The 25,608-nt window shown below is 44.2% G+C and overlaps 1 non-coding gene across 1 annotated transcript; it reads left to right on the top strand.

The window, feature by feature from the left end:
- Positions 1 to 12,791: 12,791 nt before the first annotated feature.
- On the top strand, positions 12,792 to 12,864 carry TRNAM-CAU (transfer RNA methionine (anticodon CAU)). Its single transcript has one exon. It is a non-coding gene; the product is annotated as a tRNA-Met (tRNA).
- Positions 12,865 to 25,608: the final 12,744 nt, after the last annotated feature.

Genomic DNA, 25,608 nt, shown 5'->3' with positions numbered 1-25,608 from the left:
CTTAAACTCTGAGCCACCACTACCCTGCCTGTAAAAATGAGAACAAACCCTACTAACCTCTCAGGATAAGGTGCCATAGAATGTGTTAGCTTCCTATACTTCCCTATTGCACCCTGAAGTAGAGTGTTGGTAAAAAAAAAAAATAAATAAATTAAAAAAAAATGGCGGGGAGAGACATCAGTGACTGCCTCCTCTCATTCACTGAGCTGACAACAGATCAATTTACATTAAAAACGTAATCTATAGTCTCTGCATAGATAAGTCATAGAAGGGTTTATTAATCCCCTGTACTGGCCACAACCAATTACCACAGAGGTTTATTGCCTTACAGTCTGAAAGCTGGAAGCCTGAAATCTGGCAGGGCTGTTCTCCATTCTTTGGCTGGTGGCAACACCACTCCAGGCCACTCTGCCTCAGGGTCACATTGCCTTTTTCTCCTCTGTGTGCAGACTCTCTCTCTGCCTCTCTCTAATACGGAAATGTGTGTTTGTACGTAGGGCCCACCCAGATAATCCCTCCATGAGATCTCTCCATCTCATGGTCCTTAATCACATCTGCAAAGACTTGCCAAATAAGGTGACCTTTGTGGGTTCCAGAGATGAGGACCTGACATCTTTGGGAAACCAGCTGTCAGCCCACCGCAGAGGGGATGGGCAGTGATGTACCAATTGTGCCTATAAAGAGTGCGCTCTTTGAGGCCCGGGCATGACCCCCAGGATGCAGGAAGTGAGGTTACCTGAGCAAAGATTGTGCAGTAATCTCTCTCTTCCTCCATTCCAAGATAGGGGGTGTTCGGGGAGTTGCAAGAAACTTTCCGGCTTGGCAAATGTGGGAATGGAAGAAGTGTTAGGGGCATGGAGTATTTCTGTGAAGAAATGGAATGCCTTGCACAGAGGCCCTCAAAGTCTGCAATCTGGGCCAATGCACGGAGTGGAAGAGGGTTCGACAAACATTGCCTCCAATTACTCAACTGTGCCACTAGAGTGGTGAAGGAGCTACAGACAATACATAAAGAAAGGACTATACCTCTGCTTTGATTTTTGTAAAATAAATTCAGACTTACCCTCAGAGAATGGCTGAAGGAAGTTCTCCAAACATGAAAGAAATGACAAAACGATAGAACTTGGGAAATCAGGAGAGAAACAATGAAGCAAGAATGTTCGCTTTCATGACTTACTCAACGTGGTGCTAGAACATCTCACATAGAAAATCTCCCCACATCTAAAAAATACTCCTAAAACTTATGAGTGTACTTAGCAAGGCTACAAGATATAAGATCACAATACAAAAAGCAATTTTATCTCTGTGTACTAAAGATGGACAAGGGGGCACTGACATTAAAAACACACTACTTGCTAAAGTACACACTACTTTACCATTTGCTAAAAGGGAGGGAGAGAGAGAGACAGAAAAACAGGTAGAAATCTAGCAAAACATGTACAAGACTTGTATGTGAAAAGCAACAGGTACTAATAAAAAGGCAAAGAAGGTATAAATAAATGGAGAGATATACTGTGTTCACAAATTGGAAGATGGAATTTGGTAAAGGTGTGTATATCTCCAAATTGATTTACAGGTTCGACATAATTCCTAACAAACTCCTAGCAAGATACTTTTGTAGATGACAAAATTATTCTAAAATTCACACAGAAAAGGAATGAAAATATTGAAAACAACTTTGAAAAAGGATAAAGTGGGAGGAATCAGCCTACCTAAATTTGAGACACGCTTGATAGCTACAGTAAGCAAAACTGTAGTAAGGGCAGTGGATAGACGTATAGATCACTGCAAGAGGAGAGAGAATGCAGAAACTGATACACACGAATATACCCCACTGATTTTCAACAAAAGTGCAGTATCAATAGAAGATCTACAAGTAGCCTTTTGAAAAGATGGCTCCAGAGCGACTGGACCTCCATAGGCAAATACATACATACATACATACATACATACATACATACATACATACGCCGGGTGGCTTAGTCGGTTAAGCATCCGACTTTGGCTCCCGTCTTATCTCGTAGTTCGTGAGTTCAAGCCCCACATTGGGCTCCCTGCTATCAGCAGAGAGCCTGCTTCGGCTCCTCTGTCTGTCTGTCTCCCTCTCTCTCTCTCTCTGCTCCAACCCTGCTCATGCTCTCTCTCTCTCTCTCTCAAAAATTAAAAACAAAAACCATATAGAAGCTGCAGGGGATCAAAGATGTGGCAGGTGCAGACTCTGCACCCACAACACTCCTGGCACTAAGTGCTTTCAAAGGTCCCCGTGAGTGACACACCTCCCTGGTGACTACCCTCAGTATTTTCAAATCATACCTATTGTCTTTAGTAAAGTTAACATAGCCGCTAAGCGATTTACTTTACAGCCATAACAGAAAGCTCTTCAAATCACTAATAACTAAGCAGCTTTTGCCAAGGAGTCAGGAATAGAAGAAAGAGCAGCGAGTTAGATGGCCAGGAAAACTGGGCTGTAGTCCCCACACTGTCACAGTGCCATGCGTGGGCGAGTCCCTTGAACTTTTGGAGACCTGTTTTTTCCTTGCACAAAATGCTAATAATACCTGTTTTCCTGTTAGAATTTTTTTTTTAAGTTTTATTTCTTTATTTTGAGAGAGACAGAGACAGCACGAACAGGGGAGGGGCAGAGAGAGAGAGAAGCCCATGCAGGCTCTGAGGTGTCAGAGCAGAGCCCGATGCAGGGCTCGACCTCACAAACCACGAGATCATGACCTGAGCCAAAGCCAAGAGTCAGAGGTTTAACCAACTGAGCCACCCAGGCACCCCACCTGTTAGAGTTTTCAAAGTATAGTCAGAAGCCTGAGGTTCTAATCCCAGTTCTGCTATTTACCAGCAGGGCAATTGTGGACCCATTTTCCTCATCTCTGCCATGGAAAGGACAGTATCACCCCAAACTTCAGAATTCCAGCTCATGCCACATCTCCCCAGGGATTGCTGTGAGACTCGGTGAGATGATAAAACACACTAACAGCTATTAAAGAAAAAATACAAACTAGTGGATATAAAAATTACTTGAAAGGCTAAGGTGTCAAATGTCGTCTTTGTCATTGGTTGGAGGGTCCTTCGCAGCCCTGGAGCCCACAGCTACAGCCGCGTGCAGACAGGATGGCTCATGCCCAGCAGCACCCCAGGGACCTCAGGCCCTCCCTTCCCCCAGCCAGGTTCAGGGGGCTTAAAAGTTTCTTGGTGTCCTTAATTCTCAGATTTCCAGCTCCATTATCCCTGTTCTGCTGACTGCTAGTTCCCCCTCACTGAGGGCAATGCCTTTATTTTAAATTAAAAAAAATTTTTTTTAAGTTTATTTTCATTTATTTTGAGAGGGGGGAGGGGCAGAAAGAGAAGGAGAGAGAGAGAATCCCAAGCAGGCTCTGCACTGTCTGCGAACCGCAAGATCATGACCTGAGCCGAAGTCAAGAGTCAGAGGCTTGACTGACTGAGCCGCCCCTTTATGTTAATTTCTTGCATGCCCCTGGAAAAGCATTCTTTGCCACCTTTAATCGAATCTAAAATGCCCTCCATTTTAAGTCATATCATTCCTTTATGTACCCCAAAGAGAGAAAAAAAACTGACGAGGCTGTGACACTGTGTCATGACAGCCCTGCCTGTGAGCGAAATGGTCACATGGGCCTCTCGTGTTGAAATTTCTTTCATCGATTCTGCACCACCTGACAGTCTCCCCGTCTTCAGCTGTGCTGCTTGGCTTTCGATGAGCATTGCTTTGCATGCATCTCAATAATTCAGTGTAATTTAGCTTCACATTATGTCCTTTAAAGCAGTTCTCAAACTCTAACGCGCAGTCACCTGGGGATTTTGCTAAAACCCAGCTCCCGATTCAGTAGGTTTAGGGTAGAGCCAAAGATTCGGCATTTCTAACGACCTCCCAGGTGATGCTGCTCGATCGTGAACCACAGTCTCCCAAGCAAGTGTAAAGCACTCGGTTGGTTTTGCAAGAAATAACGGAACTGCAAGCATTTCTTCTGTAATGAACATTCACTTCACAAATAACAAACATATGCCTCACTGCTCTGTTGCCTTGTTAAGTTTTCCTTTCGGGACCGAATCGTGGTGTAATCTTTCTGAAGACATTTTACACGGCAATTAAGCCCTGCACATGTAGTACCAACGATACACATAATCCCACTGACGTGATGACAACAGCAACAGCTGTGAACGAGTTGGCACATGCAAGTCACATTGACACCGGAGGACAGCAATTGTAAGATGTTTTGGATCAGAAGATACATTCCAATGTCAAGCTGTAGAGATGTTAATGTATGAAAAAAATGCGCATCTTGGAATCAATGCAAAATGGAAAGTAATTTATTCTTTCCATTCTCTCTTTCCTATTCTTTTTTTTCCCCCCTCTTAATTTGAAGAAATTTCCTCCAGGGGTTGGTGTAACCTAGTATCTGCCATAAGTTGGCTTTGCTCTTTGGGCATGAGTTCTCTATCCCATCCAGTCCCATCCAGGGCCCTGTTTGGGCAGTCAGGGCAACTCTCACCCCACTATCTTGCTTGAGGTTCTCTGTACTGGGGCTGAATGTCACCTTCAAGCCTGGCTGCTCATTTTCTTTCCCCTCTGGGGAAAGCCTCTGGGGGCTGAGTTATGGCTACATCTTCTGTGAACTTGCAAAGCCAACGTGCTGCTGGCATGCCAGTAAATGCACTGAGCCTAGCACAAAGTAGGTGCTGAACCAATGTCTGTTGAATTTGGTGTGATAAGTCACGACTGATCAGTGATGCCTGAAATTTCTGAGTCACAGAGGATATGTTTTATCTCAGGAGCATTTAGTGCTTTACATTAGCTTGAGGTGAGGTTGGGGCGGCAATTTCTATTTGAGAGTAGTTATGCTGGGAATTTTTCTCATCAATTCACATGTTATCAACACTTGGCCTAGTGTGGAATATCATCAGAAAGAGGGGACAGGATAAATAAACACACAATTAAATTAAATCTGTAGATCCACATTTCCCGTGCAAAAAAGTTTGAATTTCTAGGGATTAATAGGTGTGCCAAAGAAATGATTCTGTCTGCCATGGGAATTAAACACGTACCCGTTTGCCCCCCAGCGAACTCAACTATAAAACCTGGACAGGATACATAGCTAATAAGTTTGGGAAATTCTGGCATAAACCAATTTAAATAGGTTTCTTTACTGTACAAACCTGGATTGACTTTATTAAGTGTTGTGAATCTCTAAGAGGGGCTTGTTTGTATTTAGTGTTTTCCAAATATGTGAGTAGAGGTTTTTCGTTTTTTGGTTTTTCTCAAAAGATAGGCTCTCTTGCTTCTATGTGTCCCATGTCCCCATATGTGGATTAGATGGGTATGACATGACTCATCTCTCACCAGGAGATCATGCTTTCTTTTGACAACTGTCGAATTTGGGGAGCGGGGGAACCTGTCAGTTCATGGTGACTTTCACTTGGCCTATCTGATGGGTGGCTATAAACGGTTACTTCTTCTAGGTTACTAATTATACCAGGCCCGCTATTTGTCCCTGTTGGGTGATTCATGTAATAATTAATAAAGTCATACAGTAAGATTAACTTTTCTTGCCTAAAACTCAGTGAACTTGATGAACCGAGAGGTGCCAAGGAAACAAAAGTAATAAAGCAGCTTATGATTGCACAGAGATGAGTTGCTACATAGAACTCTGCCAGAAAGAGCTGAAATGTAGAGATATCCCTCTAATACTATACCGGGAATTCAAAGAAAGGAAAATCCAACAAAGAGCTTTGTTAAAAAACAAAAACAAAAACAAACATATTGAGAAATAATCAGCACTTTTAGAATAACATTTGTACCTACACTTCATTTCCAATGCTGTTCCCGGTAAGAGAAAGTATATTAGATATTTGCAGTGTAACAATGAAGGCAAACACAGAGGCTTAAAGCAAACTATGGACTGTGTCACAGTTTCTGTAAGTCACAAATCCAAGCAGGGCTCAACTGAGTTCTCTGTTCAGGGTCTCACAAGACTGCAATTAAAGTTTCGGCTGGGGTTGAGGTCTCATCTGAGGCTTGAAGTCTTCTTTCAAGTTCATATGGCTGTTGGCAGAATTCATATCCTTGCAGCTGCAGAATTCAGCCACATTCTACCTGCATCTTCAAGGTTAGCCAGAGAATCTATCTGGCTTTGAATCTCTTTGACAACTTTTAAGTGCTCTTCTAATCAGATCAGGAACATCCTGATCTAATCGTCTCTTTTGATTCATTTAAAGTCAACTGATTAGGGACCTTAATTACATTTGCAAGATCCCTACTGCCATAAAGTAACATAATCTGAGACCCTGGATAGCTCAGTCAGTAGAGCATGTGACTCTTGATCTTGGGGTTGTGAGTTCAAGCCCCATGTTGGGCCCAGAGTTTACTTAAAAAAGAAATACAAAGAATTATGGGACTACACCAAAATTCAAAAAATCATAAAATATTACTCATGGGAGTGATATTCCATCATATTTATGAATCCTGCTCATAGTCAAGGGGCAGGGGAGATTATAAAGGGCATCTACATTGGGGTAGGAATCTTGGGGCCTATTATAGAAGTCTATGGATCATGTGAAATTAACACACATCTCCCTTTATTTTCTACTAAACTCAACTATAAAACCTGGACAGAATACAAGAACAGCTATTTGGGAACTCTGAAAAATAAGTCAGCAGGCACATTGGGGAGGAGCCCGGAATTCTAAGTATTGTCAAACTAGCAGATATCAATCAATAAGATCACCTCATAGCGTAATACTTAAAACGTTCAGGATGAGAAACAAAATTACCTGACAAATGAAGAACTACAAAAACCTCTACCCATATGAAAAAAGACAAGACACCAAGATACAGGAAGCACACATACAAAAAATCAATCCAAAAGATGGCAAAAAATAGGAATAAAGACATTGGTTCACAAGTTTAATTTGATCGAGAATATTTTTGGTCTTATTTCTTCAAATATTTGTCCCATCACCTCTCTTTCTCTCTGCTTTCCTTTGGCAACTCCAATTACACATACCTTAAGCCACTTGATACTCTTAATTTTTTTTTCAGATTTTTTTCGTTTTGGGTTTTATTTTGCATAGTTTCTATTGCCATGTTTCCAAGCTTACTAATGTCTTCTTATGCAATGTTTTATCTATTAATTCCATCAGTTCGTCATTTCAGATATTGCAGTTTTCATCTGTAGTTCAATTTGGGTGTGCTTTTCTGAAAACATTCTTTATGTCTGTACTTAACTTTGTTAATATCTGAATCACAGTTATAATAACTGTTTTAATATTCTTGTCTAATAGCTAATCTAATATCTATGTCAGTTCTGTGTCAGTTTTGATGGATTATTCCCATTATGGGTTACATTTTCCTTATACTTTGAATGTCTGGCAGTTTTTGATTGGATGCCAGCCATTGTGTTATTACTTTCTTTGGATGCGAGATATTTTGTTTTCCTATAGCCCTTCTTGAGCTTTGCTCTGGGATGCCATTAAATTACTTAGAAACAGTTTGAGCTCTTCACATCTACTTTCTGATTTATGAGGTGGATCTGAGTCAGTGTTTGGTCGGGGTCTAAATATTTCTCACTACTGAGGCACAACCTTCAGGGGTACTCTGCCCAGTGTCCTGAAACGTCTGATTTTTTTCTCGGCCGACTGCGGGAACAGGCTATGTTCTTGGCCCTTTGGGGATGCCAGGTGCCTTTACCTGATCCTATCATATTCTTTCTTCCTCCGGCATCAGGTAGTATGTTCGCATGTGTGTAATGGTGAGAACTCTGCTGAATCTTCGAGGGGACCCCCTCCAGATCTCCAGCATTCTCTCTTGGTGCCACGGTCTCCTGTCTGGTATTCTGTACGTTCTAGCTGCCTGGTCTCCCTGGATTCTCGTCTGCATCTTTTCATCTCCAGGAATCCATCAGGCTCTGCCTTCCTTTGGGCTCCCCCTCCTAGGCTGCAGCTTAGAAGCTCTCTCAAGGTAGTAAGCTGGGGCAATAGCAGAGCTCTCTGAATGCATTTCCTGTCTTTCAGAGATCACCGTCCTCCATTGCCTGATAGCCAGCATCTTGGCTGGTTGCGCCATATATTTGCTTTTTGTCTGTGTGTGTGTGTATGTGTGTGTGTGTGTGTGTGTGTGTGTGTGTGTGTCTTTCAGGCAGCAGGCAAAAATCTGTCCTTTTGACTCCATCTTGAGTGGAATTTCTCAACCAGTACTCTTTTCCAGTGCATACTGAATAATCACAGTGTTTTGCTGATGAGAAAGTGGGAAATGGAGAGGTTAAAGGTCACAAACCAACCCATCCCCTAATCATGATGCTGCCTCCTGGTGGAGAACATGTGCTTCTCATGTCTTCATGAGAGAAATTTCAGTGGAATCTTTCCAACTCAGCCCAATGCTTGGCTCTAATCATATTTATAAATGCTAATAGGAGTTGCAATTGCAATTATGCTAATCTCTTTGTTTAGGGCCAACTGTTGCAAGCAATTATGGTCAATGAGTTCAATTTGTAAACTGGAATTTATTAAATCTAGCCACTTAAATATACCTCTGTTTTAGGCAGATTGCCTGTAACATTTATAACTAAAGCTATTTACTTTAAAAATATCCTAATGAGACATAAGCACTTATAAAAAGTCTTCATCTCTATTTTCCTTTGATGGAACAAAAAAGGAAAACGTGCCTGCAGTCAGATTTTTGGCCTATTTACTAGATAACAAAGACTCTGTGAAGCTCTTCAGACATATTTCAGAGGATGTTTTCTGAAGAACCCACCCAGCTCCGGCCCAGAGCCTATATAGGAACTGCAGACTCATGGATAGGAGAAACGTTGTATCCTGGACAGTGGCAAACAGGAGAGTTGGTGGCATGGGTAGGCAGTGAGAGACAATTAGGACAAGAAATTAAACACACAGCAGATTTCTTCATATATGCGGGGCACCTGTCTGGCTCAGTCGGTAGAGCCTGTGACTCTTAATCTCAGGATTGTAAATTCCAGCCCCACGTTAGGTGTGGAGATTACTTAAAAATTAAAAAAAAATTCTTTATATTTGCTTTTCGTACCTTCATTTGGGCATTCATAAAATGTAGCTATGTTAAGTGGATTTAGAACTAGACGTAAGCAAGATTCTGAAGTATAAATTATTCTCGCTGGTAAACTGAGATCTATAACTGAGATGGTCTTAAAGGCAATTGCTTTTTCCAAGAGTTTATGATTCTCTGATGCTCAAGCCACACCTTTTGAGAGGAATTCCACTCAAGATGGAGTCAAAAGGACAGATTTTGCCTGCTGCCTGAAACACACACACACACACACACACATACACACACACACACACACAGACAAAAAGCAAATATATGGCGCAACCAGCCAAGACGCTGGCTATCAGGCAATGGAGGACGGTGATCTCCTTTTGCTGGTGGGGGCCACCCAGAACCCCACTTGTGGTGCCCGGCAAGACCCTACCAGTGTTTGATCTTCTCTCCCAGTTGTCAATGTTGACCTTTCTCGTGACCTATTTCCTCAAGGTCCCATCTCCCCCAGCTAATCTGATCAACCAATACAAGAAAGTTATCCCTCGTGTGAAGGGTGCAGTGGGTGGTGTCAGATCCTGACTAGGGTGAGGTAAGAAAATAAGAGAATTCTTATGTATATTCATTTTTCTTTCATCCTGTCTGATTTATACTTTGTTCCATAATGTGCATAATATATTAGTTACAATATACATAAACAATTAATAAATATATATACAATAGTACATATCTAACATACATATATTTAATCTTAAACTTTCCCTAATTGTGTAAATCTTCCCCCTCTATATTTTGTCAGTTAATCATGAGGACATCACTGTATGCTAGCTCTCTAGGCTTGCTGCATACCTGTCACCTTAAGCTTCTTCTTGGCTGCCATCTTGGGACTTACCATTGCTTCTTTCTTCCATTGGTGCATCTATTTCCTGGATCTCTTGTATCCCTTTTCCTGGGCATATTTCTGGTGTATCTAGCTTCTCAGAGCTTCTGGTTGCTTGCCTGAAAAAAGGTAAAAGGAAGGTAAATCTTTAAAGACCTTGTATGTTCGAAAATATCTTTAGTGTGACTTCACAATTAATTGATAACTTAGCAGGATACGGAGGTCACTTTCCTTCAGAAATTTGAGGGCATCGCTTTATTATCTTCTACCTTGCAGTCGCTGTTGAGAAATTCAGTATCAATGTGATTCCCCATCCTTTGTATAAAACCTGTTTTATTTTTATTTTTGTATTAGAAACTGAAAAGACTTTCTCCACACCTTCTCTCTAAAGAGTAACCATCATGCTGGCTTTTATCACTGTAGACTTTTTTGGTGAACATTATATAGGTGGAATCACAGAATATATACTTTTTTGTGTGTCTGGATTCTTTTATTCAACATCATGTTTGTGAGATTCATCACAATACACAGTAATAATTATTCAGTCTCATTGCCTTATGTAACTCTATTATATGAATGAAATCAATTATGTGTCCCAAATGCTCATTTTGTGTATCATCCATTCTTTCTTTATGGATCCAATATATTGTCTTATCTCTCTGAGAATATTCATATTAATTAAATACTTTTTTCTTACCCCCATCTAAACTTTGCTTCCTCTAAGTTCCTTTAAGGGGCACCTGGGTGGCTCAGTCGGTTAAGCGGCCGACTTCGGCTCAGGTCATGATCTCGCGGTCCATGAGTTCGAGCCCCGCGTCGGACTCTGTGCTGACAGCTCAGAGCCTGGAGCCTGTTTCAGATTCTGTGTCTCCCTCTCTCTCTGACCCTCCCCCATTCATGCTCTGTCTCTCTCTGTCTCAAAAGTAAATAAACATCAAAAAAAAAAATTAAAATACAGGTGTGTGGGATGCCTGGGTGGCTCAGTTGGTTAAGTGTCTGACTTCCGCTCAGGCCATGATCTCATGGTTTGTGAGTTCGAGCCTCATGTCAGGCTCTGTGCTGACAGCTCAGAACCTGGAGCCTGCTTGGAATTCTGTGTCTCCCTCTCTCTCTGCCCCTTCCCAGCTTGTGCTCTGTCTCTCAAAAATAAATAAACATTAAAAAAGTTTAAAAAATACAGATTTGTTTAAGTCTTTGTATTTTATTTTATATGATTTCCTCAAATGTCTAGTGATCCCTGCATTCTGCTCATGTTTATGCATGAGGTACTAAACAGCTGTTTGCTAGAGCTTTGTGTTCATGGGTGGTCTTCCTTGTAGGATGATCTTGCTGCACTATTTTCTTGGAGGAGACTCCTGATGCTAGTACCCTTAGTTTTGCCCTCCTTCTCTGGAGCTGGTCATACTCCACACACAGTGAACTTTCAGGCTGAGGTCCAATCCTGACTCCCAGTATTTTGGGAGCCAACTAGGGGAAAGGCTAGAGAAGCTTTACATGGGACATTGGTATGTGGCCCCATTTTCAGTGTGGCTCCCCACCTTCAGTGGACGTGCTGTTTCTTGTCCAGAGACCTTCTTCTGTTTTACCTTCTAGAGAAGACACCTCCAGGCATCTCCCGGTGAGGGCAGGAGAATATGCCTGGTGCTGGGATTTAGGGAGGCCACCTGAGGATCTCACTAATTTTTCAGCAAACTAACTAGACCGATTTTCTGTCTTTAGCTCCATCTTCACCTCTACTTTCAGAAGTATCTGGAGCCACCAGCTCTTGAGTTTCTGGGGGGTTCCACAAAGACAGGGTTTCCATGACATTGCTTTCCAGCTTCCAGATTTGTTGCTATTTGTCCTCTCTCCTCTCCCTTTGTCTTTTGCACTTACGTCATTTTTTTTTTAAGTTTATTTATTTTGGGAGAGACAGACAGCGTGAGTGGGGGAGGGGCAGAGAGAGTGGGAGAGACAGGACCCCAAGCAGGCTCTGCGCTGGCAGCAGAGCCTGACCCGGAGCTCGAACCTATGAAACCACGAGACCTTGGGGCGCCTGGGTGGCTCAGTCGGTTAGGCATCCGACTTCGGCTCAGGTCATGCTCTTGCGGTTCGTGAGTTCGAGCCCCGCGTCAGGCTCTGTGCTGATGACTCGGAGCCTGGAGCCTGTTTCAGATTCTGTGTCTCCCTCTCTCTCTGACCCTCCCCCATTCATGCTCTGTCTCTGTCTTAAAAATAAATAAACATTAAAAAAAATTTATAAACAAAAAAAAAAAGAAAGAAACCACGAGACCTTGACCTGAGCTGAAAGCTAAAACTAAGAGCTGGACGCTTAACTGACTAAGCCCCCCGGGGCTCTGCACTTATGTCTTTCAAAATCCTTTCACTGTTATATCATGAGGCTTCGGACGAGCGGCCGCAGGTAGGTATGATCATTGCTCTAGTTTCAGTCACAAGTTTTGTTTGATAATTTCTGAACTCCACCGTCTAGCACCTTGACTCTGGTTTTTACAGAATGAGAAAGCTTTCGATACCCAAGGAAGAAGGTATTCTGGTGCCAAAGTTGACAAGTACTTAATTTTTGTTAATATCTATAGGCTTATACACCCCTTCTTTTAGACAAGCCTAATACATTTTGGTTCCTCAGCTTATGGGCTACAATGAACATAATGAGGTCTTTTCATTTTTCCAAAGTACATGTATCATTTGCTGAGTTACCTTCTAGATTACTTAGGAATCTACTGCTGTGGGAGGAGATGTGGGAAAAGAACATTTTTGATGCTATTACAAATCCACTCGATCATTGGCTTGACCTACGAAGATGAGCTGACACCTTTCTCTTTAAGGAGCTTACCACTTCAGGAGGCATCATTACTCATGCTGAGAAATCACACTGTAGCCCTCTTAGCGCAGTGGGCAGCGCGTCAGTCTCATAATCTGAAGGTCCTGAGTTCGAGCCTCAGAGAGGGCACAGCTGTTTTGCTGTGCTATAAAGGGGTATTTCAAGAAAATAATGAAAACTTTCAGCAAAGGTGCTTAGAGGCCCTGTACGTGGCCAAGCAGATACAGGGATGCCCCCCACAGAGGGAAGGGTAACTGCCTAGGTCCACAGGCAGACCATTCAATCTCATTCATAATAAAAGGACCACAAGCCACCCCCAAAAGGAAGTTGTCCACTTTCCTGAGAATGAAAGAAGGGGCATGGGGGCGGTTCAGTCAGTTGAGTGTCTGACTCTTGATTTCAGCTCAGATCATGATGCCAGGGTCCTGGGATCAAGCCCAGCAGTGGGAAAACAAAGAAAAGTGGGAGCCTTGAGCTTAGAAGAACAGCTCGAAATCTCAGGTCTGCCACTTCTTACCAGTGACCTGGGACAAAGGTTTGGTTTTGGGTTTTTTTTTAACTTTTAAGGGCTCATTCCTTATTTGTGAAATGGGAATAATAACACCTAACTGGCAAGGTTGATTGAACATATTAAAAGATATTCATATATTACAGTAAATGGAAGAATCTTATCCCATATTTTGGCAAGGAGTAAACAGTCCAATAATTGATGCTCTTAATGTAAGGAGAGGGACTACAGAGGTGTGTGCTCACTGGTGGATTTTTCTCTTAGAAAAGCATCAACTGCACTGTTCAGAGATGACAGGGTGTGGCATCGCTGTCCAGGAGCTGCAAGTCTCTTCCAAAAGAGAATGATGGGTGCCTGCGTGGCTCAGTCAGTTAAGCGTCTGACTTCGGCTCACGTCATGATCTCAGGGCTCTTGAGTTGGAGCCCCGCACCAGGTTCTCTGTGCTGACAGCTCAGAGCCTGGAGCCTGCTTCAGATTCTGTGTCTCCCTCTCTCTCTGCCCCTCCTCCACTTGCACTCTGTGCCTCTCAAAAAGAAACATTAAAAAGATTTTTTTAATTAAAAAAAAAAAAAGAGAATGGTGACCCAGACACTGTAGGATCCCTGCGAAGCACCTGCTCACTGACACAGGCACACTGGCATCAGAAGGTTTCACTGAACACAAACGTGCATGATCCCTTGCCAGGTGGTGTGTGAAGAGTCCCCTCCACCACACGGTGGTTTCAGTACCAGAACAAAGAAGGCAATGCCAAGGTGAAATAAATAAACATTAAGGACTCCAAGTGGGGGCAATTCTCTAAGCACGAGCCCCAAAACCTGTCATTTCACCTTCCTCCCCAGGGCCTCTTGGGGTGCCGTTTCTGGTAATGTCCCTACACGCTCCTAAACCCTCTTCTTGACTTGTCCTACATTTCTTTCCATGTGTACCCTACACCCCACAGCTCCACCTGAACAGGTTCCAAAGGAACACTTTTCCATAGTTATTTCCACAGATATTTACAAAGAATGGTCACTTTCAGTCTGGAAACAGAAAAAAGGCATACGACAGATGATCCTGATATAGATCTTTTAAGGAGATAGAAATAGTGAGATAACAGATGAGCTGCTCATCTTTTTAAAAAATAAAAAAAAATGTTTTGTCATCAAGGTGATGCGCACTTTCTTTTTCCCTCTTTTTTTTTTTTTTAACTTTTTGGGCCACATTGTCGTTCTGTCTACAGAGTTTTCCCCAAGTTCAATTTGACCACTTTCCCCTGACCCTGCTCGTAAGTATTCCACTGGAATACACAGAGCGGAATATTATTCAGTCATGAGAGAGCAGGAAATGCTACCATTTGCCCCAGCATGGATGGGCCTTGAGGGTATCATGCTGAGATAAGTCAGCCAGAGAAAGACAAATACTGGATTATATCACTTATATGTGGAATTTTCAAAAGGTAAACTTGGTAAAAATAGAGAATAGAATGGTGGTCAGCAGGGGCTGGGGCTGGGAGGGATGTCACTTAAGGATATAAGCCCGCATTTAGTAGATAAATAGTTACTGGAGATCTAATGCATGGCATGGAGGTTACAGTAATCAGTACTATATTATAAACTTCAAAGTTGCTAAAACACTAGATCTTAACTGTTCTCACCACAAAAGAGAATGTGATATATGGAGGTATAGTTAATGCTATGGTGGTAATCATATTGCAGTATATAAATGTGTAAAGCCAGGATGTTGTACACCTTGAATTTCCACAATGGTATATGTCACTTATATCTCAATAATAGCAATAATAAAAAAGGAGTAGGACAGAGAAAGAAAAGCTGGGCACTCGGGCGTTAACTCCAGTCCTCCGACATCAGGGATGGTCAATGATCTCACTGACCTGATTGGGCTGGTTTTCTTCCCAGCCTAGGTGGTCAAAAATGAGGGCAAGAATGGCTCCAGCTGGGAGCATTAGAGATGTTAGAACCCATAATCAGAGATGTTCTAGGAGAACATCATGAGGAAACAGCAGCATTATGACCTAACCAAATAAAGTTAGGAATGTCCAGGCAGTGCAAGCGGAATCCGAGTTCCTACTGTTACATTAACACTTGCGGCAAACCTGGGTTCCCATTTCCAAAGGCTGGGAGCTGGCCAGGGTCATCAAGTCAGGTATGGAATACTTTGTACTTTTTGCTCATCAAGCGCCCGTTTTAGAATCTGAAAGCTTCTGACACCTTTTAGGGTCAAGCAGACACTCCTGGCTGATTCACATACCAGAAGACTGAAGTCAAGTTGTCCTTTTTGCCTGAGCACACAACCAGGAGAACAATTCCTAGCAACCGAAGGCATAATGAATGTGACCCAGCTCTCCTTGTGTTGAAGGAAAGAAAGAAAGAAAGAAAGAAAGAAAGAAAGAAAGAAAGAAAGAAAGAAAGAAAGAAGAAAGTAGGAAAGAAAGGAAGAAAAAAAGAAGGAAAGAAAGAAAGAAGGAAAGAAGGAAAGAAAGAAAGGAAGGAAGGAAGGAAGGAAGGAAAGAAAGAAAGGAAGGAAGGAAGACAAAAGGAAAGAAAGAAAGAAAGAAAAGAAGGAAAGAAAGAAAGACAAAAGGAAACAAAGAAGGAAAGAAAGAAAGAAGGAAAGAAGGAAAAAAAGGAAGGAAAGAAAGAAGGAAAGAAAGAAAAAAGAAGAAGAATTGAATCTGGGCCAGTTAATAACACAGTCCACTGGTTTGTGCCCAGGACACTGAATCTGCATGTGGCGGCCCTTTCCAAAAGACGATCTGTGCCTGAAGGGAATGCTTAACCTTTCCCTGATTTGTCTTTTAAGGCTCCGTTATCCTGGAGTCCCCTCTTTATACCAGCAGCAACACCCCAAATTAGTTTCCATTCACAAATCACCTCTGATGCGGCCTCCCTGGGAAAATGAAAAGCTACTTAACTAAAGGAGCGCCCGCTGCCAAGAAGTTGGCTTGGGAGAATGGCAGTAATTAAATGATGATAATATTTAGGATCATGCAGGTATAACAAAGCCTCCTTTCTTTGTCTCAGGTGGGGACACGTTAACACATTGCGTCTGTCTGGGAAGGGAGGTAGGCAAGGGAGGAAGGCAGCCATGGTGGGGGCGTGAGAACGGGGAATTGGATAGCATCCGCAGGGGCGGGGGGTGCTGACTTCTCAGGTCCGGAGGAGAGGCTGGTGCTGGGAGTGAGAGCAGTTTAATATTAATTTTCATCAGAGATGGGCCCTGTGGCATTTCAGCCTAAGATGTATCAGAACAGGCGAGAGAGGAAACAAAGCCACCTTCTCTGTTAAATGGTTTATTGTCTGTGGGAGGAAAGGCGGGGAGGGGAGAACAGGGTTTGGGGAGAAAGGGAAGAAGAGTACAAAGAACTACCTTCGGGTTGGTTCACTTTAACGAGTCTCAGTCTCACACTGTCCTGAGGACCCTGAAGCTCTCCTCAGAGCCTCCAGTCCCTGGCTGCCCCCCCTCCCCACCTCATCTCACAGTGGTGGCCAGATGGGAAGTTGGGTCCCAGTGACCAGCCTTCCCTCTCTCCAATTGGGGGACCTCGTGGGCATTGCCAACCCACCCACCATACATCTAGGAAGGGGAGTGGCCCAGCCCACCAGCCCGCTGACCTGACCCGCGTGCACCGATGGGGGTCTCCCTTCACCCTGTTGGCCTGGAGGCATGAGCACCACGGTAGCGTTTGCCTGCTGAATGCGTACCTATCTCATGATTCGAGCCGACCCGAAGGTCTGTATGATGGATGCATCCTGCAGATCTGATACATCAGTAAATCCATACCACTTCCTTCAGCTAAAGCAATTTCATCAGTTCAGCCCACAAAGAGGATAAATGGAATGCTCAGCTCAGGGCTCGGGGCCAGGGTTCCAAACACGTGGGAAGGAATGGGTCTGTGTTCCTCATCCATCCTGCCTGGATTGGACAAATTCCATCTGGGAAGGCAGAATGCCAGATCAGTCTATTTCTGTCCCCCACCCCCTTTCTCTCTGTCTCTGTCGGTCTCTCCCTGTCTCTGTCTCCCTCCTTTCTTGTTCTCTCTGGTGAAACTTAACTCTGGCTAGGACAAACTGAACCACGCAGGGCCATGGTGAAAAGACCAGGGTGCTGTTTGCTGCGTTTGGGAGGATTCTCTGTGTTGGGAGTCAAGGGTAGTGGGAGGAGAGATGAGGAGAGGAATTTAGCCAGAGCGACTTCTCTTAGTGAAGACAAGCGGGGCAGGCCTGGGCTAGGTATCAGATTCAGCACCGTTTACTTCTTAGGTGGCCAGAGGTAGAAGAAATGCAGAAATTCCTGCACAAGAGGCCTAGGGTCCAGGCGGAAGATGTAAGGAAAAGAATGAAACGTGGGCTCTTTCTTATACTTTCCATTATTGGCGCTTTTTTCCCCCTGTTTATAAATATAACACATTCACATTATTGAAAAGCTAGAAAATACAGAAAAGCCTAAAGAAGGAAGCTAAAATACTCATCTACTAAAACTGAAGGATAAATACCACCACTTTTTGGAGAATGTTATTTTCATATAGACTCATAGCCTACTTTTTTTCTTTTAGTAATTATTTTGTGGGCATTTTCCAAAGACATTGCAACATCTGCAAGGATATGTTTGTAAGGGGTGCCTGGGGGGCTCAATTGGTTAAGCATCTGACTCCTGATTTCTGCTCAGGTCATGATCTCATGGTTCACGAGACTGAGCCCCACATCAAACTCTGCACTGACAGCAAGGAGCCTGCTTGGGATTCTCTCCCTCTCTCTCTGGCCTCTCTTTCTTTCAAAATAAATAAATAAATACACATTAAAAAAAAGAATATGTTTTAAAATCAGCTGAATTGTATTTCCTTGTATGGATAAAACATACATTTTAAAATCATTTCCTAATGCTAGCACTGAGGCTTTTTTTTTTTTTAATGTTTATTTATTTTTGAGAGAGAGAGAGAGCATGAGCAGGGGAGGAGCAGAGAGAGAGGGAGACACAGAATCCGAAACAGGATCCAGGCTCTGAGCTGTCAGCACAGAGCCCGATGCGGGGCTGGAACTCACAGACTGAGAGATCGTAACCTGAGTTGAAGCCGGACGCTCAACCAACTGAGCCACCCAGGTGCCCCAGCACTTAGCTTTTTAATTTTTTCTACTATAAAGAAAGGCTCCTTGGGGCACCTGGGTGGCTCAGTCAGTTAAGCATCCGACTTCAGCTCAGGTTACGATCTCACAGCTAGTGGGTTCGAGCCCCGCATCAGGCTCTGTGCTGACAGCTCAGAGCCTGGAGGCTGCTTCGGATTCTGTGTCTCCCTGTCTCTCTGCCCCTCCCCGCTTGTGTTCACTCTCTGTCTCTTGAAAATAAATAAATGTTAAAAAATTTAAAAAGGAAAGGCTCCAGTGAACACGTGTGTGTGTGTGTGTGTGTGTGTGTGTGCGCACGCGCACGTGTAGTGTGGGTATGCGGAATTATTTTAAGTATGTTCTTAGGAGTAGAATTACCACATTAATTCTTGATGTTCTTCCAAATCCTGGCAGGCAGAAAATTCTAGGAGAATGGGCTTAGCGCTGCATTACACATAGGGGGCTCCAGCAGCTCAGCTTTGCAACAGAAGGCGGCTCATACTGCCGGGTCTTCTTTGGAGTCCAGAAGAGAAAGAGACAGAGAGATTGAGAAAGTGTGTGTGTGTTAGGAGGGGAGAAGAGAGTGCATCTGAACTGCTGTACCCTTATTTCAGGCGGTCCCTAGAGTTGCTCTGACCTCTGACCTGCCCGGATCCTGGATCCACAGCTCCCAGGCAGCTGTGTTCATCCTCAGGAGCATGGCCCATAGATTTCCTGAAAGAACCTGAGATTACTGGGGGCTGGAGAAGGTGGGGAGCGCTTGGGAGTTTTCTCCATTTAATCCGTGGAGACTAGAAATGCCCACCATTCCCCCTTCCCTCCCTCGGCTCCCTTGGGGACATTTGGATGAACCCTCACAAGACTCCCCTGCAGCCTCTGTGGAGCCAGACCATGTGAACAGAAGGGAGCCGCCAGCCTGGGGTGCGGAGAAAGGACGGCATGAACCAGGGCGTGGCAGTGCTCCCCCGGAATGTCCAGGGGAGAGAGGCCCCCCCACCAGGGTCCCCCACCGGAAAGGCCTTGACCATGGTGGGCCAGGTGAGGATAATGCGTCAGGTCTCACCTGCCTTCACTCCAAGCTCATTCAGCCTCCTTCTGATTAATGTTAGGATGTTAAGCTTCTGGGCCTTTGACAGGAATTGGAGCATTTTTGTTACTGGAAAGAAATAACCTTCAGCAGAAATGAAACACTGGCATTTCAGTGTGCGTGCTTGGGTGTTAGGTGAGTCAGCCTCCGGGAATCTGTCTGAAGGGCACCGTCGGGCTGAGGGGCAGCCCCTGAGCAGGGCAAAGGCAGGGAGCTAAGGCCATCTGCCGGAGTCCTCAGAAGCTTTGTGTAACATTCTCGTCGTGACCCTGCAAACCTCGTGGTGTCACACTCTGCCCTCCCACTGCTGCGGCCGCCAGCCGGCAAAGCCGACTATCTTGTAAGGCCACACACGGCATTTGGTCACTTCCCCGGGTTACTTGCAACTGGACAGCGGTTCTCGAACTCCGCGTACGTACAAGCTATGTGCCGGTGCGAGTTGTCGGTTTTTTTCTTCCCTGAATACTGAACGTGAATTACTGATCAACATTACTGATAACAGACGTGGGCATGTAAATACAGGACTGCCCTCCACGGTCAGCTATATGATTGCTTACGGTTATGGATTGAATTGTATCCCCCTCAAATTCATACGTGGAAGTCCTGATCCCCAGCACCTCAGAATGGGACCTTATTTGGAAAACAGGGTCCTTGCAGACGTAATTGGTTAAGATGAGGTCCCCCTAGGGTAGGGCCTGCTTCTCATCCAGGATGACCCGTGTCCTTATAAAAAGGATGCCATGCGAAGAGACAGGCACACACACACACACACACACACACACACACACACACACACGGAACACTGCGCGAAGACTGGAGTGATGTTGCCACGAGCCAAGGAACTAGAGAAGCCTGGAACAGATCCTTCCCTAGTGCCGTCAGAGGGAGCATGGTCTTGCGGATAACCTGGGTCTCTAATTCTAGCCTAGAGAACTGTGAAACAATACATTTCTATTGCTTAAGCCACTCAGCTTGTGGTCTTTCATAGGGACAGCTCTAGGACACGAACGCACTCACCGCCACTGAGGAGCCTTCTGACCTTGGAAGACCTCCTGGCCTTCCTTACACCTCTGCTTTTTACAGAAAGGCCAGCCAGGTCATGCCTATTTTATAGATGGAGAAACTATATCCGAGAGAGATGAAACAATTTATTTGAAATTGCTTTCTGGTGAAACCCTTGGGGAAAAAAACAACAACGAACCTGGGAAAAGTTAACTGTGGCCACATGCTAATTGTCTGCCTACTGTTAACCTCCCATTCAGTACTCCGTGCCACCTTAGGGTTTGGGCCTTTGGGATGCCCTGTTCTTGGCGATGGAGTACAAATGAGTAGCAAATCCGGGAGTGTTGAAGAGTAATGCTGAGCCAAGTCTCACAAGAATGTTGAAGGACCCCTTTATGTAAAATCTGCCAATAGAGAAGGGTGTGGACCCCAAAGTACTTGTTTTCATGCTACGCAATGCCAAAGAATGTTTTAAATTATTTAAATGTTTTAAATTATTTAAATCATTTAAGGGGCGCCTGGGTGGCTCAGGTGGTTAAGCGTCCGACTTTGGCTCAGGTCATGATCTCGCAGTCTGTGAGTTCGAGCCCCGCATCGGGCTCTGTGCTGACAGCTCAGGGCCTGGAGCCTGTTTCCGATTCTGTGTCTCCCTCTCTCTGACCCTCCCCCGTTCATGCTCTGTCTCTCTCTGTCTCAAAAATAAACATTAAAAAAATAAAATAAAATAAATCATTTAAAAAACATGTATTTTCCAATCAAATCGAATGGAATCGAACTGAATAAATAATTTAACGTTTAAATTAAAAGTGGGGGGGATTTTTCACTCTGACTGGGGAACTGCCTGGGTTCCCAAATTCTTGGGCAAATATCTGGATCAGAATCTCATTTTTCAGTGCCCAGTCATGAGGGATTAAACATCCACATCCCTACAAACGAGCTGCAAGTAATAGACACAGTTGGGAGCTCCAGCTCTCTCTCATGAGGGGTACAACCTCCGGCAAGATGCATTCATGCCCCTGGGTCTCATCTCTACATGGGATGACAAACCACACCATGTTCCAGAGGGTTCTAAGGGAATAAAGTATATGGCAGTGCTTTATAAAGGGCAAAGTCACCAAGCAGCGCAAACGGCTGTGTCTGAGGTATGGAGAGAGAGCAGTTCAGATTTCTGAGGCAGCACTGTACCCAGGGAACATTCTGGTGTCTCCTGCCGAGGTCACGCAAAGACGGGGCGAGGTGGCAGCTCCTCTCGGGAGCTCTGAGGTGGAGTTCTGACTTGAAGAAGTAAACCATGGGAAGGATTGGGGGAGAGCCAAATCTCAAGTTGTTTTGCAAACTTGTCACCCCTATGTTCATTTTCTGGGGGAGAGAACGCCTGGCTATAAGGGTTGGTAACTACTGGATCTTTCCTCCCAAAGACTTCCTCCACTCTTTAGGAAGGATGTGTGTGTGGGGGGGGGGGGGGGGGAGTCAGGAAGAATGGTAGGGAGGAGAGGAGCTGGGGCAACTTGAAAGAAATGCAGACCACAAACCTGAAGACATGTATTCTCCATTCAAATCGAATGAAATCAAACTGAATCAATGACTCCGTCTTCCAGCCTTGCCCACCTTACTGAACACCCCACCACGTCCTTCTCTCCAGCAGGCTGCCTTTCTCCCAGTGACTCCTTTTTAACCGCCTTAAGGTTTCATCTGTTTTAAGGGGAGGTGACTTTAGAGTATGTAGTGCCATTTGCCCCCTAGCTACCCCCCCCCCCCTTACTGGAGCCGGGTATTCTCTGCACGCACAGAAGAGCCTCTGGTGTCAGAGTGGCAGTGTGTGGGAGTCAGCATGCTACCCTCGCTCCAGCCCGTTCCCCCAAGGAAGATGTGGGAAAAAGAGCCTGAACACAAAGGGCTGATCCTGCCAGGCTTTGTGTGTTTGTAAGAGTTAGAGGGTGCAGGCTGGAGGTGGAGTGGGCAAGGGGAGGGAGGGGAGAAGGAAGGTGAGAAGGCTGCGTGTGACTCACTCCGAAAGAATTGGGCTGTCTGATTTTCTACATTCTCAGGGGCTGGGAAAGCAAACGCAAATGACCTCAAATTTAGCTAATAGAGAACATTGATTTCCTTTATGCGGCGCAGCCAAATGCATCCAGCTTCCACTTAAATATTGCCAGCAAGTATTTTTCAGGTCTTATAATCAAACCCTCTTTTTAGGTCACCTTTAAATTCCCTAGCTGTCCCTTTGAGGAGCTGCATTCAGGGATGATGTCTCAATTCAGAAAAGGCGGCTGACTCTTAATTATGCTGCCGATATGCATTTCTTCCTTCCTTTTGTGGAGAGTAGAGAGAAACAGACAGCCATTCCTTCTCCTCTAGAGCTATGTCATTGTCCTGGGTTTACAGCACTACTGTATATACGTGACCCCTCTCTGGCAGTCTCCTTCTAGCTTTCCTTGTCCACCAACCTTTCAGCCGAGCCCAAGGATGGCATTTATCAGAAGCAGGAGAGCAGCAGATTAATTCCAGCACCAGAACGAGCTGGAAGAGAGCGTACTCTTTTTTGTTAGTTTCCCTGGCCGACTACATCGTAATTACTTCCTATGGCGTCTGTGCTCCTTTAACCTCACTTCAGGTGAGAGTACAGAAAGCAAATGATGCTTTCACTGTCGCATGCCTCCATGTGAACATGTATATAGAGTCTGTGAACTGACCATATCAAGAACCACAGAACATTTTATTATCTAAACTGGGTACATTGTTGTATTTAGTTTCATGAGAGGAAAATTTCAACATCCCTCCTCCACCGGGAGGCTGTCTAGGAAACACATCTCAGCAGTTTGAGAAATTCTCCTGCCCTGGGTGTTCCTGGCTTCCTGCTGTGTTTTCACTCCTGCTCCCCTCCCCTCCCGCACCCCCCCCCCCATCCTAATGAATATTCAGCCTGCATCCTTCAGCCAGGATTTTGAATAGGATGCTTCCTGTTTTCCTATTAGAGATTAACTGTTGTCCTGGGTAAAAGGGATTGTTTGGTAAGAACTTGCAGCTGGGAATTCCTGTTTATTTTCCATTCTGACCCCGGTTCTGGGGATAACATACATCTCATAGTTTCAAATAAAGCCTTGTATATTCCAACGCGTGTTAGGCCTGACTCTATATTACAAATACCTATGTATTTTAAACCTGCCTACTTCTTCTGTCTCACTGTGAGCAACTCAAAGGCAGGGATTAGGTTTTATTAATTTCTCTTTTCTGGTGCCCAACACAGTGCCCAGAACAGAGCAGAAACTCAATAAAATTTGGTGAATGGATGAATAGGCATCGTGATTATAAGTTCCAGAGAGGGATGATCATAATCATCCATCATTGTCCTGAGGCTAGGAAGGGATAAAGAAAGATGAAGATTCGTGTGTACCTATTGTGTGTCCTTGTTGTCAGAGTAGTGATTACCTAAGCACGTTGTGGCATGACCCATTGGGTTCTGGACTGGGGTTTTTAGTCTTCTGCCTTTAACAACCGTGGATTTTCCACTTTTCTCTCAAGTGCTTTGTCGTTGCTACAGCTTTACCTGGTTACAGGGCTACATGGATCAGGGCTGTGGTTTCTTGCTTGCTGTGTGCCTCGGAAGCCAGTCACTGAGGGTGGTTTGTGAACCCTTGGTGGTTACCTGGGTAGACTCGAGGTGTTCCAGAAGAATTAATTCACAGGCAGGTGATGGTTTTGTCACTTTACAGAGAAAGTGACAAAAGCGTGTTTGGAAGTGTAGTTCTACCAGAGCCGTTTATAAATGTGTAGAGATTTGCCATGTGGATTTTTGATCTGTGACTAGGGTTTCTTGGGATTTGCCCTGAGGAAATTGTCTAGGAACGCTTTCACAATTAAAAGGAAATCATGGGTGTCTTTCCTGAAGACTTTATGGATGATGTTTTGCACTTACCATCTCAAGTAAGAAATATAAACACCTTGTATTTCCTTCATACTCCTTTAAAAAAAATTTTTTTTAATGTTTATTTATTTTTGAAGAGAGACAGAGACAGAATGCGAGTGGGTTAAGGCAGAGAGAGAGGGAGGCACAGAATCCAGGATCTGAGCCGTCAGCACAGAGCCTGACGTGGGGCTCGAACTCACAAGCTGTGAGATCATGACCTGAGTTGAAGTTGGTCGCTCAACCAACTGAGCCACCCAGGCACCACTCCTTCATACTCCTTTTTAAAGGCTGCAAATGTACTTTTCAAACATGATTTCATGACTCCTTTGAACCAAGCCTGAGAAAAATAACGGATACACTTAACATTTGCTGAAACCTTCCAATAGCTTCCTCTTGCCCTGGGGATAAAGTTCCCCTGAAGCTACCTCTCCCTCCACTCTCCACACCCTTTCTCAAACACTAACCTCCAGTCGCACCTCAGGATGGAAGTTTCTAACCTGCAAGGTCCTGCCTTCAGCCTTCCTGTCATTGTCCCTTTCACCAGGAATCCCTCTCTCACATTCTGCATCAGGTCCGGTCCCCTTGCTATTTGCTCCCACAGAGGGACCTGAAAAGAGAAATGAAGGGCCCACAGTGCATACACTTTTAAAGAGTGATCACAACTTTTTGGTTATTTGAGATGTAAATAGGAACTCTCTGAGCTCAGGGTTGTCCTCTTTGTAATAATCCACGTCCTTCTGTTTATGTATTTGAATTGATGTCCTTTCAAAAGTTGCTGCCAGAATTGTATTTCAGAGAAGCCAGGAAGAGCTTGTCAAGCCTCTTGACTTGTAGTTTGGATGGTTTTGTTTTGTCAGATTACCTTGGCTGTCCAAGGAAAGAGTAAATCACACCCCAATCTTTGACTTCTTCCTCTGGATAGTTTAACATATTATTAGTAGTTTGACCATCATTCAAATTCCATTATTAGGAAGCTCTGAAGATTACCCGACTTTTCTGATTATATTAGAATATCCTTTTATTTAATGTTACTTAAAATAGAGGTATGCAGAGGCTTAGAAGCCTTTTGGTTATATAAGATACTTTGTGACACTATTATTTTAATCATGTTAGGTAATCATTATTATTTTTTTATTTTTATTTTTTAAAAATTTTTTTTCAACGTTTTTAATTTATTTTTGGGACAGAGAGAGACAGAGCATGAATGGGGGAGGGGCAGAGAGAGAGGGAGACACAGAATCGGAAACAGGCTCCAGGCTCCGAGCCATC

This window comes from Neofelis nebulosa, chromosome 3 (genome assembly GCF_028018385.1).
Source record: "Neofelis nebulosa isolate mNeoNeb1 chromosome 3, mNeoNeb1.pri, whole genome shotgun sequence".
Classification (NCBI taxonomy): domain Eukaryota; kingdom Metazoa; phylum Chordata; class Mammalia; order Carnivora; family Felidae; genus Neofelis; species Neofelis nebulosa.
The sequence above is the reverse complement of the archived record's forward strand: the minus strand, read 5'-3'. Positions and strand labels throughout refer to the sequence as shown.